Source organism: Oryctolagus cuniculus, chromosome 11, assembly GCF_051225735.1.
Source record: "Oryctolagus cuniculus isolate XC-2025 breed Fujian yellow rabbit chromosome 11, ASM5122573v1, whole genome shotgun sequence".
Classification (NCBI taxonomy): Eukaryota; Metazoa; Chordata; class Mammalia; order Lagomorpha; family Leporidae; genus Oryctolagus; species Oryctolagus cuniculus.
The window spans coordinates 118,258,032-118,271,683 of NC_142877.1; the positions used below are offsets into that span (position 1 = coordinate 118,258,032).

Here is a 13,652-nt window from a genome sequence, read left to right on the forward strand (position 1 = left end):
CACTAAGTGATTGCTGGCCATTACTGTGAGGGAAGGAACTGAAACGTGCACTTGGAGGGCAGCAAGGACAGAAAACAAAGTAAGAACTGAGCAGGCTGAGGACCCAGATTCCTCCCAAGCCACCTGACCGGGCTACCACTTCCTCTGGTTCCTAGCCCATTTCATGACGCAAAGATGCTGCCTTTCCCTTTGCCTGCGCCTGGCTTCTTCCCGGAGTCAGAGATGAACAGGACAAGGCCAGACTTGAAATGACTTAAAATCAATTGTTTAAAGAAGAGGTTACGAAGCACACATAAGCTAGGGTAAGGCACTAACAGTTTTCCCACAACAGTTTGTGCAGCTCATTTTCTTAGTTTCTCTCAAGGGGAGCTGAAAACAGCACTGCCTGCAGAAAGTTCAGTGATCCTTTAAAAAAACTCAGCTTTACCCCTGCTCTGACTGCCCGCCTACACTCTGCTCCAGCCTGATGACCACTTTGCTCCTGGAACACACTTCTACCCAGAAACTCTCCAGCAACTCTGCTCTCGCCTACCATATTTCCCTGAGAGCTGCAGGACTTGCCCACTCGCTTCCTTCCAGTCTCTGGGCAAGCACCACCTGGCTGATACGGTCTTTCCTGGCCATCCAACAAATTAACAGTTGCCCCACACCCTCATCCTGCCTTTTTTTTTTTTTTTTTTTGACAGGCAGAGTGGACAGTGAGAGAGAGAGACAGAGAGAAAGGTCTTCCTTTGCCCTTGGTTCACCCTCCAATGGCTGCCGCGGCCGGCGCACCGTGCTGATCCGATGGCAGGAGCCAGGTACTTCTGGTCTCCCATGGGGTGCAGGGCCCAAGCACTCGGACCATCCTCCACTGCACTCCCTGGCCACAGCAGAAAGCTGGCCTGGAAGAGGGGCAACCGGGACAGAATCCGGCGCCCCGACCGGGACTAGAACCCGGTGTGCCGGTGCCGCAAGGCGGAGGATTAGCCTAGTGAGCCGCGGCGCCAGCCCCTCCTCCTGCTTTATTCCCTACCTACACCTCAGGGCTGACTTACTCACAATAGACAGAAAACTCGACTTGTTTAGTCTGTCCTCCTCCAGTATGTAATCTCCTTAAAGAGAAAAGACTGTCTGTTCCTTGCTGTTATCCTCACATCATAAGACAGTAAGGAGCACGTGGTAGGCATTCTAGGTGAATGATTAAATGGTGTAGAGAACCAGGCTAGAACTTATATATTCAGAGATGGGGCATGGAGCACAGTGAGATAAAAGAATTGTAGGAAGAGACAATGGGAGAATAACTGGTCTAAAAGGCAGAGAGCTAAAGAATACCAAAAGACTTTGCCTATAAAATCCTCCAGGTCTGTTCCAGGGTAAAACACCCAATTTTGGTTTGCACGAGGACCATAAGGAAAGACTTTCAAAAAGCCGACATAGATCACAACAGAAGATGGTCAATGATCCCAAGTGTTACAGCCTGACACACTTCTCAATGAAATATCTTGAAGTGTACTTCCCTAGCTATTAAGTTTGATTACATGGTCACATGACTCAAAGTCATCTTTAAAAAAAATTTCTATTTGAAAAGCACAGTGAGAGAGAGCCAGATAACAGAGAAAGAGATCTTCCACCTGCTGGTTCACTCCCCAAATGGTCCCAACGGCTGGGTCTGGGCCATACCAAAGCAAGGAGCCAGGAGCTTCATCTGAGTTTCTCAGATGGGTGGCAGGGGCCCAAGTACTCGGGTCATCTTCCTCTGCTTTCCCAGGCCCAGTAGCGGGAAGCTGGATCGCAAGTTCAACAGCCAGGACTTGAACCTGTGCTCTGATAAATGATGCCAGCATTGCAGGAGGTGTATTAACCTGCTGCGCCACAACACCAGCCTCTCCAAGCCATCTTGAGAAATATTCACAAATAATGGCAGACACCAAGGGAACCACTTCTCCGTCTCTTCAAAGGCCTGTGCAGGACACTGCTGCTTCTCGGTTCCAGCGGATCCCCGGTGACTTGAGTGCTCCCTGCAGTGCTTTCCTGATGCGGCTCTGGACCTCCACGCACCGCCTCGTTCGATCCTCCCACCACCACACTGACATCCTCATCCTGCAGGTGAGGAAGCTGCAGCACAGAGCTCACAGACTTCCTGAACAACACGACCCGTCACCAGTGTGGCAGCTCCTACAGGCCACGCTCTTCAGCTCTCTGCTATGGCTGGGAAAGCAGTGGAATGTGGCCCATGTGCTTGGGCCCCTGCACCCATGTGCGAGACCTGGAAGAAGCTCCTGGCTCCTGGTTTCAGCTCCAGCCGTTGAGGCCATTTGGAGAGTGAACCAGCAGATGGAAGGTCTTTCTGTCTCTCCCTCTCACTGTCTGTAACTCTACCTCTCAAATAAATGAATAAAATCTTTAAAACCACAACAACAAAAAAATAAAAACAGCTCTACCCATGTGTTTTAAGTGGTAAGCCACTGCTCTGGTTCTTAGTGGCACTGGTCTTCCTTAGATGTGGGGGGAGCTGTATGGGGACTAAGTTGAACAAAAATATTAACGCTGGTGGTTTAAATTAATGAAAAGCTTGAGAACAATTTCTCTATCAATTACATCTTATTTAATTAATCCTTCTGGAAACAAGACTTCTGAAGACGTGAGTGTGTGAATAAGGCTGCTGTTTGCCTACATAGGGGCCACTGAGAGCGAAAAACCACCAGACATCAGGCTGCTGGTCACTGAAGGAACCTGATCTCCAGATGGGAAAACAGACCAGGTCTGCTTCAGGCCTCCCCTGGCAGGTACGGCACAATTCCTCCTGCTGCTATGGTTCTAGTTTATGGACTAGAAGAAAAATGACTACAGCCAATACTTCCTGCAGGTGCCAGTCAAGCTAAATATTCCAAGTGTACTGAAGCAGCTGAGTACCAGAAGGTGGCTGCCAAGGTTATCTTTTTCAGGAGTTCCAAGTAAAGTGATCAGGAAAAGCAAGTACACCAGCAACAGAGAATGTGAAGTGAGGGGCTGGCGCTGAGGCGTAGGAAGTTAAGCCTCCACCTGTGGTGCCGGCATCCCATATGGGCACCAGTTCAAGGCCGGGCTGCTCCTCTTCCTATCAAGCTCTCTGCTATGGCCTGGAAAAGCAGAAGGCTGCCCAAGTGCTTGGGCCCCTGTACCCACATGGGAGACCCGGAAGAAGCTCCTGGCTCCTGGCTTCAGATCAGCTGCAGCCATCTGGGGAGTGAACCAGCGGATGGAAGATCTTTCTCTGTCTCTCCCTCTCTGTAACTCTACCTCTCAAATAAAATCTTTAAAAAGTATAAATTGAGAGTCTATGTAATTTTACCATGACCACAAAAAATGAGTTAGAGATCACTCCAACACTATCCCACCATTTAAAAAAACCATCAGTGTAATCTGTCTTAAATTACTGTGATTAATAATGACAAATGCCTGAGTTTCCTTAGCTGCTTTCACAGGCCCAACACCACTCTCCTCCATCAGGCTCCTCCCCCTTTCCAGGTACCGGTGTCCTCTCTCGGTTCAGATTTCTTTTTTTTTTTATTTTTTTATTTTTTTATTTTTTGATAGGCAGAGTGGACAGTGAGAGAGAGAGACAGGTCTTCCCTTGCCGTTGGTTCACCCTCCAATGGCCGCCGCTGCAGCCGGCGCAGCGCGCTGATCCGATGGCAGGAGCCAGGATCCAGGTGCTTTTCCCTGGTCTCCCATGGGGTGCAGGGCCCAAGCACCTGGGCCATCCTCCACTGCACTCCCTGGCCATAGCAGAGAGCTGGCCTGGAAGAGGGGCAACCGGGACAGAATCCGGCGCCCCGACCGGGACTAGAACCGGGTGTGCCGGCGCCGCAAGGTGGAGGATTAGCCTATTGAGCCACGGCGCCGGCTCTCGGTTCAGATTTCATCACTGCTTGCTTCTGTTTCCTTCCTCGCCTTTAAAGTAAAAGGCTCCAATCCTCAAGACACTAACAGAACCGGCTGCTGCAGGTTTTGGCCCTTGTGTGGGAGGTAACTTCAGTCTGCCCCCAAGGCCTGCTCCTTACTCTCCCATTTTCACACTAATCTACTCCTAGGGCACCACAGGGACTAGGCACAGGCTCTGCCACCTGGTCCAGCTTAGCTGGTAAAAGGCAGGACCACAGTTAGAAAGGGAATTATTCTGGCTCCCACTCTGGAGATTGAGGTCGGCTAAGTAAGACTTTTTACCAGTGACTGCAACCACAGCTCTGGGGGCAACCTGCACATTGGGCCACTTTTCTCTTGCCCTTCAGGCCTAGGAAGTAGATTCTAGAACCTCTTTCCAGCACGGTTCTAGGTTAGTTTGTAAAAAGCAGCACGAGAGATCTGGAAGGTGGAAGAAAAGGAGGGGTGGGTATTCCTATAGGCAGCCGCAGCACACACGGATGTGCGGGGCTTTCCTGTGACTCCTAAGAACCACGGTGCTGGTCCTTCAGTCTGAGATCTTCAGGAGTGGGTAGCCTGACCACCCCAACCCCAGTTCTTCCAAGCCTGGGTAAACCCTTAGTTCCTTCATACCTGGGATAGATTCTCATTTTCTGAATGAACCCTGAGTGATGCAACTAAACACTCTTCAAATACCCAGTTTTGAATGCGCCATCTGTTTTCTACAGGGACCCTGACTGGTGCAGTTCTTCTCTCATTCCTAGGATTTCCAAATAGACTATTTTCACTTGGGGAGTGAGAGGCTTCTATTCCATGCAATATGGCATACGATAGGGACTAAAAATCCTCAACACAACATCCAGAAATACCAGACAAAATTAAGAATGTCCAAGGCTCAAAACTGGATGGGTGGGGTACTGCAGTAGAGTACAGCAGGCAGGTGCAAGGCTCTGAACACCAGGTACGGGACAGAGTCTGCAGCGCTTACCGACCATATGGTAAAGGTTTTAACGTCCACAGAGAAGGAAGACGCAAGCCCTCTTTAAGTGGCAGTGGGGGAAACACATCAGTCACTCCACATGTAAAGACTGTGGGCAGTGTCATTTCTAACTGGAATAATTTATTTTTTTTAGTATTTTATTTTTTAAAAAGATTTGTTTATGGGGCCAGCGCTATTGTGTAGCAGGTTAAGCCGCTGCCTGCAAGTGGAGTAGCTAGGACTCGAACTGGTGCTCATTTGGGATGCCAGCATCATAGGCAGTGGCTTTAGCTTCTATGTCACAATGCCAGCCCCCTGGAATAATTTCTATAAAGGCGATAAAACATTTATTTTCATGCAGTCACCAACTCATTTTTCGTGACAAAGATGAGCCTGTTCTTTCCTCAGCTGAGCCAGCTTCCTATGACCGCCCCCCGAATGGCCCCAAACACATCTCCTCCTCAGATTTCCTCTAAGACATCCCCTCCCTGGGACACTGCTTTCCTGTGTCTGCCCTGCTCCTCTGCACCCCTGCCACTGCCATTTTCATCTTTTCTGGCTACAGAACACCTCCAGCACCAGTCGCCAGTAAAGAAAAGAGCTTTTCTCCACCTGTTCTTTGACAGTGTTACCCTCCCCACAGGCCTGGAAGCTCTCTGGCACCTGCCCAGCCCAGTTTCTGCTCCTCCCCACTCTCTCACAAGCCTGCCAGTCCCCTCTTTGCTCTCACCTTGGGGCCTTCTCTGAAGTATTGCCAGGTCTATAAGTCCCTTCCTTTCAGGTCATATAGTTCTCAGAATCTTTTTTTTTTTTTTTTTTTAGATTTTTATTTATTTATTTGACAGGTAGAGTTACAGACAGAGAGAGAGAAAGACAAAGTTCTTCCTTTCATTGGTTTCCTCCCCAAATGGTCGCAACAGCAGAGCTACACTGATCCAAAGCCAGGAACCAGGTGCTTTTTTCTGGTCTCCCATGTGGGTGCAGGGGCCCAAGCACTTGGGCCATCTTCTACTGCTTTCCCAGGCCACAGCAGAGAGCTGGATGGGAAGTGGAGCATCCGGGACTCGAACCAGTGACCATATGGGACGCCGGCGTCACAGGTGGAGGATTAACCTAGTGTGCCACGGTGCTGGTCCCTGCTCTCAGAATCTTAAGAGCTCCTGAAAAGTGATCTTTGCTGCTAATCTTCCATTAAGCAGAGAATTTGCTGATTTTACTTTGTTCAGTAAAAACAAACTTAGTAAGTATATTTACCTTTAACCAGTATCTAAGGCATATGCTGCTGATACAATAATTACCAAGGCCAGTGTTGGTGGTGTGGAAAGTTAAGCTGCCACCTGTGACACCAGCATCCCACATGAGCACCAATTTTAGTCTCATCTGTTCCACTTCTGATCCAGATCCCTGCTAATTTGCCTGGGAAGACAGTGGAAGATGCCCCAAGGACCTGGGCCCCTGCCACCTATGATGGAATGTCAAGCTCCTGGTTGCAGCTGGGCCCAGCCCCAACTACTGCAGCCATCTGAAAAGTGAACCAGAAAATGGAAATTTCTCCCTACCCCCACCTCTCTGTAATTCTGTCTTCCAAATAAATCTTCTTTTAAAAATTAAGCAACTGCTATATATCAGGCAGCATGGTTTCACATATATCTCAATTAATGGATAAAGGGGAAAATCCAAATAAATTATAATTTTCCAAAAGTCACTCTTCGAGGACAGGCTGGAACAGACACTAAATAATTCAAATTCTTTTGATTCAGATTCGTAATACTTTCTTTGACTGCACTACTAACTGAACAGGAAGCACTCAAGTCCATGCTTTTGAAAAATCCTAACCAACCCTTGGATCAGATCTGCACATGCTGCGCTCTCCGCTATATGCTTCATGTAAATGTTAACGCATTTAATCCTAACCATGATCTAAGAAGTTTTAGTTCAAGTTTTTTAAACTGAGGCTTCTTCAACCACTGGTTCATCCCTGGAATGCCTGCAAACAGCTGGGAGTGGGCCTTGCCAGGAGCCAAGAAACTCGATCTGGGTCTCCCACAGGGGCAGCAGCCAACCAAGCCCTCATTACTACCTCCCAGGATATGGACCCAGCAGGGCGCTGGGATCAGAACTCGAACCAGAACTCGAGCCCAGGCACTCCAACGCGGATGCAGGGATCCCAAGTCTGCCTTAACTGCTAGGCCAAATCCCTTTCCCTCAGAGAAGCTACACAAGAAGCCTCACAGTAACTACAAGTTACTACACTGTGTAGAGAATGCTCACCTCGGAATCCAGTCTGTGTCTGGGAGAAGCCTGCCTTGACCCAGCAGCGAAACAATGCCGCTATTCTCACAGACTTAGATTCGTTCTAGCAAGGAATCTTAACATTTGCTGGAATTCCAGGGACTGCTTGCACCCAGATGTATCTGTACCACTTGCTTTATGTATGTGCAAACATGGGCTCTTCCTTAACACACTGAGCACACACATCTCCCAGTGACTGGGTCTTTCACACTCTGTTCTGTCTGCCTACGGGCGGAGCCATGCTCTTCATCAGTGACTGACAGTGCAATCAGGCCTTTGCAGTAACAGGATGTGCTGCCAGTGCCGGCACACTTTTCAGCTTGGGAGTCCAAGAGCAACCTGGAGGCAGCTTAAGGAACCGACTCAGCTGCAATTCCCAAGTCTGTTCAACACCTCTCTGAAGGTTAACACTTTTACACTAGCCAAATAAGCTACCAAAAGCACCCACCTGCAACCATGAACAAATACAGGTAGGCAAAAAGCAGGGGCACAAATTTACACCTATCAAAATTTCCAAAAAAGTTAAAGTGATATCCCATTTGGTGAAGGAATATAAAAAACAACTGAAGCGAGTATCAAAAACAAATGTTAGGAAAAGAAATTGGTAATGAAGTCTCAACGTAACTAAACAAAACCCAAAATATCAACATCACTTCAGTGACATCTTTAAGAAAAAACCACTAGCAGAAGTCTCCTCATCATCTGAAAAGTGATTAAGCAAATCATGTCCATCCACCTGCAGAAGCAGTACATAATCACTCAGAGTCATTCTGAAGATTCTGGCATCACGGAAAGTGCTTATGAAGAACAGCGGCATGTGAACTTGCTTATGTACTAAGATTTTATCTAGAAATCAGGCAATCATTTAGTCCAGTGTCCAAGAGAATGATATAGGGGTCGGTGCTGTGGCGCAGCGGTTAACGCCCTGGCCTGAAGCGCCAGCATCCCATATGGGTGCTGGTTCAAGACCCAGTTGCTCCACTTTTGATCTGCTATGATCTGGGAAGGCAGTGGAAGATGGCCCAAGTGCTTGGGCCCCTGCACCCGCGTAGGAGACCCGGAAGAAGCTCCTGGCTCCTGCTGCAGACTGGTGCAGTTCCGGCCATTGCAGCCATCTGGGGACTCTGCCTCTCCTCTGTCTGTGTAACTGACTGTCAAATAAATAAATAAATAAATAGTTAAAAAAAAAAAAAAACAAGAAAAGAAAAGATAGGGCCAGCATCCCATATGGGAGCCGGGTTCTAGTCCTGGTTGCTCCTCTTCCAGTCTAGCTTTCTGCTGTGCCCCAGGAGGGCAGTGGAGGATGGCCCAAGTGCTTGGGCACCTGTACCCGCATGGGAGACCAGGAAGAAGCACCTGGCTCCTGGCTTTGGATCAGCGCAGCACCGGCCATAGCGGCCATCTGGGGAGTGAACCAACAGAAGGAAGACTTTTCTCTCTGTCTTTCTCACTGTCTATAACTCTACCTGTCAAATAATTAAAAAAGAGAGAGAGAGAGAGAGAGAGAGAGAGAGAGAATGATATAGAAAAATGACAATGTTTTTGACTATCCACAGTGGTCGGATTGTGGATATATTTTCTCCCTTTCATTTCTATTTCTACTAGTGTTTGCACAGAAAATACCACTTTAAAAATTTCATTAGCAGCCAGTGCTGTGGTACAGTGGGTTAAAGCCCCAGCCTGCAGTGCCAGCATCCCATAGGGGCGCTGGTTTGAATCCTGGCTGCTTCATTTCTGATCCAGCTCCCTGCTAATGCACCTGGGAAAGCAGTGGAAAAAGTCCCACATCCTTGGGCCCCTGCACCCATGTGGGAGGCCTGGAAGACTCTTGGCTCCTGGCTTCGGACAGGCTCAGCTCTGGCCATAGTGGCCATTTGTGGAGTGAACAAGCGATGGAAGACCTCTCTCTAATAAATAAAATAAATCTCTAAAATAAATTTCATTAACCTCATTTAAAAATTGTCCTTTACGGTATCTCAATAATATCTTTGCTCTATCTGCTCCTATTGACAGCAAAGCACTTCTCTGCCCAAGGAGAAGAAATGGAAGCACACGAGATTTCACAGGTCCAGAGGCAGGTGGTGAGGGAGAAACTGGCTAGACAGTCTCAGCTCCAGAACCTGGAGCCCACACCACGCGCACACCGTGGACACTGTGGTGCCCAAGACAGTGTGCACACAGACACTGGCACAGAACTATTTCTCAGAATCAGGTCTAAGAAGAAATGAATTCCACCCCCCAGAGGACAGGCCTATTTTCAGACATAATCTCCAACAGCTAAGAGGCTGCAGCACCCTATCATCTGCGAGCTTCTGTGACTGCAGAGTGCCATGAAATCTGCTATGAGAGACCAAAGCCTGAGCCTCATGCCTTCCAAGTCCGCCTTACAGTCACAAGGGCATTCCAAGACACACAGACCAGGAGAGCTCCCGTTTGTCAGTTCACTCCCCAAATGCCCACAACAGCAGGCGCTGGACCAGGTGGAAGCCAGAATCTGGGAACTCCATCCAGATCTATAGCTTGGGTGCCAAAGACCTAATTACCTGAGTCAGCACGGCTGTCTCTCAGGGTTTGCATCAGCAGGAAGCTGAAGTCGGGAGCAGAGCCTGATATCAAATCCGGTCCTCAGGGAAGCGACACAGGTGTCTAACTACCAGGCCAACCACCTGCTGCCCATCATTTTGGAGAGCCATATCTGTTAGCAGGAAGGTGGGTTTTTCTTAACTATTGAGCCTCAGGGTTCTAGGATGTCACTCAATTTTTCCCCCCTTTTTAAAGGTTGTTTGGGTGAATACTGTCTAAACCTTCACACAAAAGAATAACATAAAGCAATCACTGTTGCCACTTTCAGGCAAAAAGTGTGTTTCATTTTATAATTTATTCAAATATAATGTTGAATTAAAATTCAAAAGACACCAAGGATTAATCCAAAGCAGTAGCGGGCCAAAGCTCTGACAAAAATCACAAACTTTCTGAAGGACCCAAAAGAAGACTTCAACACAAAACATACCCCAAAACCCCCACAATGGCGTTAGATTAAAAAGTGCCAGCATTATAAAGTCTCCACAGATTTCATTTACAAAACTAATGGAGTTCCAATCAAAATAGGGTATTAAAAAATTCTGAATAATTTAAACATTCAGAAAAATGCAGAAACAGTTCACAGAGCTCACATCCCCTACCCCACTTTTAAGATGGCCCATCTGACAAGGGTGTCTGTCACCTGCTCTGTGACCAATACTCACAGACACACAATCCTGTATGGCTTTTCCTGACCTCTCTTGAGAACAGCTGAAGACACGAAGCCCCAGCACCCCCTAAACACTCCTGTGATTATCTCCCACACCAAAGACTCTCCTACGTAATCAGCATGCAAGCCTCCACGTCAGCAACCAACACTGAGGGGCCAGCGCTTTGATGCAGCAGTTTAAGTCACTGCCTGCATTGCCCACATCCCATGTGGGCGCTGGTTCAAGTAGGCTGCTCCACTTCTGATCCAGCTCCCTGTTAACTGCCTGAGAGAGCAGCTGAAAATGGCCCAAGGGCTACGGCCCCCACTACCCATGTGGGAGACCCAGATGAAGTTCCTAGCTCCTGGCTTCAGCATGGCCCAGCCCTGGTTTTTGCAGTCATCTGGAGAGTGAACTGGGAAATAGAAAATGTCTCTCTCTCTCTCTCTCCCTCTCTGTAACTATCTTTCAAATATATAATAAAATAAATCTTAGGAAACAAAAAAGAAATCAACATTGACCCTACACTACCAACTTCATCCACAGTCTCCATCTGAATTTAATCTACAGTCCCAATACCATCTCTTTTTCTTTTCTGGTCCAGGATCCAGCCCTCGCAGGAGCCACGTGTCACCAGTGCCCACTACTCTGGTCCAGGATCCAGCCCACGCAGGAGCCTCACTTTCCTCAACTGGAGATCAGAAATGCCCCCACTTCCACTCTTCACGGTCAGCCCTTAATGTAACAAGGCTTCATGCTGTTCTGAGGACCACCACGGTGCAGCCCTCAGAAGGGAGTTTCTCTCAGTGTCTCAGGGCCCATGGACCCACAAAAGCCAACTGTGTACTTTCACAAGCCTACTAACAAGTGACACACACCTTACTGTTTGAGAACTATTGGGAAAGGCCAATATTATGAAGGCCACAGAGAAACCTGAATTTTACTGCAAGTCTTTGGAGTTCTGACCTACAGAGTGCTAGTTCTGGCTTCAGTTCTTCAATGGCCAGTCCGTTCTGTGGAAAACAGACTATGGCAGAGGCAAGAGCAGAAGCTATTTTGGTAGTCTGAGTAAAGAATGTTGGCTGCATGGGTGAACTTCGTGTTGATGGCGAGGTGGTGATATGTGGTCAAACAAAGGACACATTTTGAAGTTAGAGCCAAAGGAAATTGCGAACAAATCAGGAGTGCATGTGGAGGGCACACCGATGAGAGTGAGCAGCAGCACTAGCTGACACCACTGATCCATGAACTTTGCAGGTGAAAACTCAGGCCGTCTTCACAATGACCCTGTGAGGCAGGCAGGCAGAGCAGACGATGCCGGGAGAACTGCCCACCACCTCGACGCACTCACTGAACCTGAACACCAGCAGTGGGCTCGGGGCCTGCACCCCAGGGCCATCCTTCAAGGAGCATCTGGGAACGTGGCACTATACACAGAGAAGGATGAGGCCAGCGGTGGGCCAGGAATCAAAGAGTGCTGGGGCTGGCATGCTGATGTAGCCCACGTGGATGCCGGCTGGTGTCCCAGCTGCTCTACTTCTGAAGCAGCTCCCTGCTAATGGTGCGGGAAAGCAGCAGAAGATGGCCCAAGTGCTTGGGTCTCTGCTACCCTGTGGGACCCTTGCAAGAAGCTCTTGGCTCCTGGCTTTGGCCTAGCCCCAGCACTGAAAGATCTCTTTTTTGGTCTCTCCCTCTCTCTGTAACTGACTTTCAAAAAAATAAATAAATCTTTAAAAGAAAAGAGTGCTTTGCCAGACACACTCCCCGTGAGGTTTCACTGGAGAGGAGACATCAGGTAGACAGCTGCATGACGTGATCACAATCTCAGAAGGTGGAACAGAGAACGAGAAGGTCACCAGCACAGAGACAGGACGCAACGCAAAGGAGCTGATGAGGTCACCCGAGCTTTCTCCAAGCTGCAACTTGTGAATCAATTTAATGGGTCATGATTAGCAGAGAGAGCGAGAGCGAGAGAGCACAGAATGGAAAAAGAACAGTGTCCGTGACCCACAGTAAGATGAGAACTGTTCTGGATTCTACCTGAGTGCATAAACCAGTGTGGTTATGTTTGTACCAGGCTGGCATCTGGTATGGCTGTAAAAAGATTTAATGCTATTGGTCTAGCGATGAAATATAGAATTGATCCTTGAATCATGCCAACACTTTAAGGTTGGGAAAGAGAAAAAAAAGAAGCCAGAAAAAGGAGAATGAAGGGAAGGGAGTTAGTAAGGAAGGACAGGCAGGGTAGGTTCCCACAGTCATAAATACGACATCCTGCTGCGGGTCATCTGGCATGATGAGAGCTGTACACAAGTGACACGGGAAGGCGAGGGGAGCACAGAGAGTGGGTATTCTCCCAACTGAACCCAGAATCAAAGAAGAGGGCAATATTAGATTTTACTTTAGACCCAGAGTTCGAGGAGACGGCCGGATACCAGTGCAGAACTTCTATCAACAGCAAGTAAACAGTTATTTCAGGGGTGGCGCTGTAGCGTAGAGGGTAAATTTGCCACCTGCAGTGCCAGATCCCATACTGGTGCTGGTTCAAGTCTCAGCTGCTCCACTTCCCATCCAGCTCTCTGCTATGGCCTGGGTAAAACAGTGGAAGATGGCCCAAGTGCTTGGGCCCCTGCACCCACACAGGAGACCCAGAGGAAGCTCCCAGCTCTTGGTTTCAGATCAGCAAAGCTCTGGCTGTTGTGGCCATTTAGGGAGTGAACCAGCGAATGGAAGACCCCCCCCCCCCCGCTCTCTTTCTCTCTGCCTCTCTAACTTTTAAATAAATAAATAAATCTTAAAAAAAAAAAAGCCCGTTATTTCATTTTAAAGCTTCTAGTGCGTGCTGGGCCTTTTTCTATGCCTGTGGAAACACTAACACACCACCTTGCCCTGCACATGCTCACACTGCGAGAGAATACATCGCAATGCCGTTGAGGTCAGTGTCATAGGACAGAGGCCAACAAGCCAGACCAGCACACAGGCAGCTCCACTCTGGCCAGCCCAAACCCATCCCTCTATCGACACTGAGTTCTCCACATCTGCATTCCTACCTCTTGACTTGTGCTTTGCTCCTACCCAAAACACTCCCCAGACCACGGTCACTCTTCGAGGTCATCTGGCATCCTCACTAAAGCCTCCTCTCAACTGATCACCACTCCGTTTGGCGATCCTTTCCTGAACAAGGACAGCATTTCCTGTCTGTACACCACCTGGTGCCCAGTTTCCTGCCTTGTCCTGTTCCTATGAACGTGTCATCCCCCCAGCAA

At 48.5% G+C, this 13,652-nt stretch overlaps 1 protein-coding gene across 4 annotated transcripts in view; it reads right to left on the reverse strand.

Moving 5' to 3' along the window:
* TCF20 (transcription factor 20) overlaps positions 1–13,652 on the reverse strand; it is a 183,290-nt gene that overhangs the window by 52,527 nt on the left and 117,111 nt on the right. The window lies entirely within an intron of this gene.